This window comes from Schistocerca piceifrons, chromosome 10 (genome assembly GCF_021461385.2).
Source record: "Schistocerca piceifrons isolate TAMUIC-IGC-003096 chromosome 10, iqSchPice1.1, whole genome shotgun sequence".
NCBI lineage: Eukaryota > Metazoa > Arthropoda > Insecta > Orthoptera > Acrididae > Schistocerca > Schistocerca piceifrons.
This window is the reverse complement of record NC_060147.1, coordinates 126,642,494-126,648,483: the sequence shown is the minus strand read 5'-3', so window position 1 is coordinate 126,648,483 and position 5,990 is coordinate 126,642,494.

The following is a 5,990-nucleotide window of genomic DNA, read 5'->3' as shown; positions in this document are numbered from 1 at the left end:
CTGTTGAACACCCACCCTGACATCGATTGTCCTATCGACGATATAATTAATCAATTTACGGAAGAATAGGGGGATAGAATTCATCATTTAAAGAAGAACACCACAATTGTAACTTTTTTATATCATAAGGTGGCATTGTATATTGAGCAAGCAGTGAAGGAAACAAAAGAAAAATTTCTGAGTAGGTATTAAAATCCATAGAGAAGAAATAAAAACTTAAAGGTTCACCGATGACATTGTAATTCTGTCAGAGATAGTAAAGGACTTAGAAGATAGGTTGAACGGAATGGATAGTGTCTTGAAAGGAGGATATAAGATGAACATCAACAAAAGCAAAACGAGGATAATGGAATGTAGTCGAATTAGGTCGGGTTATGCTGAGGGAATTAGATTGGGAAATGAGACACTTAAAGTAGTAAAGGAGTTTTGCTATTTGGGGAGCAAAATAACTGATGATGGTCAAAGTAGAGAGGACATAAAATGTAGACTGGCAATGGCAAGGAAAGCGTTTTTGAAGAAGAGAAATTTGTTAACATCGAGTATAGATTTAAGTGTCAGGAAGTCGTTTCTGAAAGTATTTGTATGGAGTGTAGCCATGTATGGAAGTGAAACGTGGATGATAAATAGTTTGGACAAGAAGAGAATAGAAGCTTAGAACAAGGGATCGGTTGGTAGGACATGTTGTGAGGCATCAAGCGATCACCAATTTTGTATTGGAGAGCAGCGTGGAGGGTAAAAATCGTAGAGGGAGACGAAGAGATGAATACACTAACCAGATTCAGAAGGATGTAGGTTGCGGTAGGTACTGGGAGATGAAGAAGCTTGCACAGGATAGAGTAGCATGGAGAGCTGCATCAAACCAGTCTCAGGACTGAAGACCACAATAACATCTACATCTACATCTACATCCATACTCCGCAAGCCACCTGACGGTGTGTGGCGGAGGGTACCCTGAGTACCTCTATCGGTTCTCCCTTATATTCCAGTCTCGTATTGTTCGTGGAAACAAGGATTGTCGGTATGCTTCTGTGTGGGCTCTAATCTCTCTGATCTTATCCTCATGGTCTCTTCTCGAGGTATACGTAGGAGGAAGCAATATACTGCTTGACTCTTCGGTGAAGGTATGTTCTCGAAACTTTAACAAAAAACCGTATCTGGTACGGATCCCCACACTACTGAGCAGTATTCAAGCGTACTGTAACCTACTTCCTTTGTTTTTGGATTGCATTTGCTTAGGATTCTCCCAATGAATCTCAGTCTGGCATCTGCTTTACCGTCGATCAACTTTATATGATCATTCCATTTTAAATCACTCCTAATGAGTACTCCCAGATAATTTATGGAATTAACTGCTTCCAGTTGCTGACCTGCTATTTTGTAGCTAAATGATAAGGGATCTATCTTTCTATGCATTCGCAGCATATTACACTTGTCTACATTGAGATTCAATTGCCATTCCCTGCACCATGCGTCAATTCGCTGCAGATCCTCCAGCATTTCAGTACAATTTTCCATTGTTACAACCTCTCGATACACCACAGTATCATCTGCAAAAAGCCTCAGTGAACTTCCGATGTCATCCACCAGGTCATTTATGTATATTGTGAGTAGCAACGGTCCTATGACACTCCCCTGCGGCACACCTGAAATCACTCTTACTTCGGAAGACTTCTCTCCATTGAGAATGACATGCTGCGTTCTGTTATCTAGGAACTCCTCAATCCAATCACACAATTGGTCTGATAGTCCATATGCTCTTACTTTGTTCATTAAACGACTGTGGGGAACTGTATCGAACGCCTTGCGGAAGTCAAGAAACACGGCATCTACCTGTGAACCCGTGTCTATGGCCCTCTGAGTCTCGTGGACGAATAGCGCGAGCTGGGTTTCACACGACCGTCTTTTTCGAAACCCATGCTGATTCCTAACAATAACAAGATGGCGTTATACATGTATAATGAGTTTAAATAAAACTTTGCATGTGACTTGATCATTTTAATCACGCTAAAAGTAAAGGTAGCTGAAGATATCTTTAGCGCCCCCTCTTTAAGGTTTTTCTGTATATATGAATTACAAAAAACTAATAATAAAAAAAATTGCATGGCGCGAGATTCGATCCGATGACCTTCTGATTACGAACCCGAGCGCTTACCACTGCGCCACGACGCTGTAGAAAATTATTAATCGTCGAGAGTATTTCACCGCAACGGTTTCTTTTAACTGTCGATTTTCTCGACAACGGCTGAGAAGTGCATCTTGGTGCTTTGCCACATTACACCTCTGGCCATGAGCTTTTATTATGCGCAGTATGAATCGAATCCGAATTTCACAATTGGCGGCCTCCCCTTGTGAGTAGTTGTAACCGACCTCCTACGCGGATGATCTGCAACGCCTTAAGAGCCTTTCGGGTGAATTGCGCCGCTGCATGTGGCTTCTCTACAACCGGATTTACTTTGCGTAACGCGCCGTGGGAACCTACGAGGTCGTGAAATGGCACCTGAGCGGAACGAGCCGCTAATAGGAAGCTGTGGCTTGTTAGGAGTTACAGACAACTCCAGAGGTTGCCCCGCAACTCGGACAGAACCCGTCCGTGTGGGGTTTCTCCAGCGCTGCTAACACAACTCTGCACCGTAGAGCTGTCTGGCGTCTCTCTTCATTTCGAAAGACGCCGTCTCTCCGTGACTGCCTGCCTTATTACTCCGACGATAATGGAACACTGGTTTCGAATGCCGCGGACGCCTCTCCGTTGCGGTACAGCGCTTAATATTACTACTGCGTACTCACTCCAAATCTCCAGGTAACGGCATAGAGCAGAATTATCTCTGGAGTGAGAGTTGCGCTCTGCACACGCTGGCAACGTCAAGCTGGGATTGCCACGTGATATCGGGAAGACGGTGTTTGTTTAACGCCAATTCACATTGGCCAGCACGTCACGTCACGTCGAAACATGCCACAAAAAAAAAATCAAATGGGAGCATTCACACAGGTCGTCAACGAACCGTCACATTACGTCGTCGCGCGTCAAGGTTTCTCGGGAAGAAAATTTAACAGTACCGTCATCTGCTAACATCGTAAGTTAAACTATTTTCCCCGCGTTTACTCGTGTTATAATAGCAGATTTCGTGCTTTTGCATCTTCGCAATATTTGTTTTAATACAATGTTTTGTCTTTGTGGCAAACTGCTAATGTTCCACGACTTGAATGGTTTTTTTTCCATTGAGTGTTCAAGCTAGGTCAGATATCTAAAATCGAAACGTTATTTAGGTATTACCGTGACGCAGTAGAGCTGACGTCCACAAAGCATATAAGTAAGAACATAAGCGGACGAAGCAATTTGCATTAAGTAGCATTTTAAGTGAAAAGATCAGCTTTAATGGAAGCAAAAGTAAGTTGTTTATGACGTTACTTGTTACGTAAGAAAAAACAACGTTAACAGGCTTTGTTTATTCGTTTAGAGCTATTCTTTGATATGTTTGTATGTATATATTTGTCTTAGCAAAGAGATGTCGATGTTTTGAAATGTCGCTTCTCAGCGCTAAACCGAAAAAAAAACTTATCAAGAAAATTCGTTATGAAGGTTGCTTCGGCCATTAATAAACTTGGTTGCTGTTAGTTCCTCAATTTCGATAGTACAGTCTGGCTTTTTGTATTACGAATGGTGGCTCCTAACGCCACTTTAACCGTTTGGTACCGGGCAAAGGGAATTGATGCGAAATGACGCGACGGTCAGTGTAAATACACCCTGGCGTGACATTCATGTTCCTCTTCAAAGCTAAGAGCCCAATTTATTCCAAATATGAAATGTATATTGTTATGGCGTCTACAAAACGCTCATGCCGTATCCACAGCACATGTGAAAGGAATCTGTACTAGCGCTACGATGATATTCAAAATTTGTGGGACGAATTATGAACAAACTTACGCCGTCCCGAAATCACGTGAATACGGTGGCAGTGTATGATCACAACACAAAATCCACGGACCATATATACAACAGAGACTGCGCATGTCCCTAACTCTGCCATGTTAACGCTTGAAACCTACATCTAAGTCATGTGACTCAGGGCAGAAAGCCGATTTCCTGTCATTACGTACTATGTGAAGTGGAGCTGATAGTTACAGTTTCTCTGATTTACAGCTGAAATCAAGCATTGATTTTGACAATTGAACGAACTGTAGTTTGCAGTTAACCTAGTTTCTGCCCAATTCCTGATAATAAAGTAGTGGTTATCGTAATAAACAAAAAAAATCCGTTTGTGAAACGTTAAGATAAATTGAACATTTTCAATTTGAAACTCCCGCCACACAATTCTATTGAGGCACTAGTCCGAATGATCCATACCGGTGTCTATTTTTATGCTCAGTGGTTACTGGTGGTATTATGTACAGCCCAAAACTACTGGGTGATCAAAAGGTCAGTATAAATTTGAAAACTGAATAAATCACGGAATAATGTAGATAGAGAGGTACAAATTAACACGCATGCTTGGAATGACATGGGGTTTTATTAGAACCAAACAAATACAAAAGTTCAAACAATGTCCGACAGACGGTACTTCATCTGATGAGAATAGCAATAATTAGCATAACAAAGTAAGACAAAGCAAAGATGATGTTCTTCACAGGAAATGCTCAATATGTCCACCATCATTCCTCAACAATAGCTGTAGTCGAGGAATAATGTTGTGAACAGCACTGTAAAGCATGTACGGAGTTATGGTGAGGCATTGGCGTCGGATGTTGTCTTTTAGCATCCCTAGAGATGTCGGTCGATCACGATACACCTGCGACTTCAGGTAACCCCAACGCCAATAATCGCACGGACTGAGGTCTGGGAACCTGGGAGGCCAAGCATGACGAAAGTGGCGGCTGAGCACACGATCATCACCAAACGACGCGCGCAAGAGATCTTTCACGCGTCTAGCAATATGGGATGGAGCGCCATCCTGCATAAACATCGTACGTTCCAGCAGGTGTTTATCAGCTAGGCTGGGGATGATGCGATTCTGTAACATATCGGCGTACCTCTCACCCGTCACGGTAGCAGTTTTGCTGTCCAGCGCCATCTGTCGGACATTTTGTGAACTTTTTTTTGTTCTAATAAAATCCGATGTCATTCCAAGCATGTGTGTCAATTTTTACCTCTCTATCTACATTATTCCGTGGTTTATTAAGTTTCCAATTTTATACTGACTTTTTGATCACCCGGTATTTCGGCAACACACAACGACAGAAGTGCAAGTGCTCAATAAACCTTTGTTGAGTGAAGTTAGTGTTCATCTAATTACGCCTTTTTCTATGTGACAATATTCTGGTGGAGGTGCCGGGTATAAATCTTTCGATTCGACGCCACTTCGGAGACTTGTGCGTCGATGGGGATGAAATGATGATGATGATTAGAACAACACAGCACACAGTCCCTGAGCGGAGAAAATCTCCGATCCAGCCGGGAATCGAACCCAGGCCCTTGGGATTGACCTCCTCGGACGATTTCCAACGTCTGCTAGTGGCAATAGATGGATTATTGTTTGCACTCATTCTCTGACAAGCTATGGCGTTACAAAAGCCGTGAAAACAGCCGAAGCATCCGAGGTAGCCAAATTCATCGTGGAAAACATTGTATTAAAGCACGGTGTCCCAAGGTTGTTAATTACGTATCGAGGGAAAGTTTTTCAATCGAATCTTGTGACAGAGATAAACCGTCGGTGCAACATTACTCATCACATGACGACTGCCCACCATCCGCAAACTAACGGGCTTAACTGAACGGCTTAATAAGACCTTGGCCGACATGCTATCAATGTTCGTCAATGTTGAGCAGAGCAACTGCGGTGAGGTGCTACCTTTCGTGACGTTTGCCTGCGACACCGCCAAACAAGACACCACGAGGTTTACGCCATTTTTCCTGGAGCATGGGTGTGAGGCGACTCGACCATGGACACTGTGTTTCCATTACATCCAGATGACGTGGACGACGACTACATCGGCCA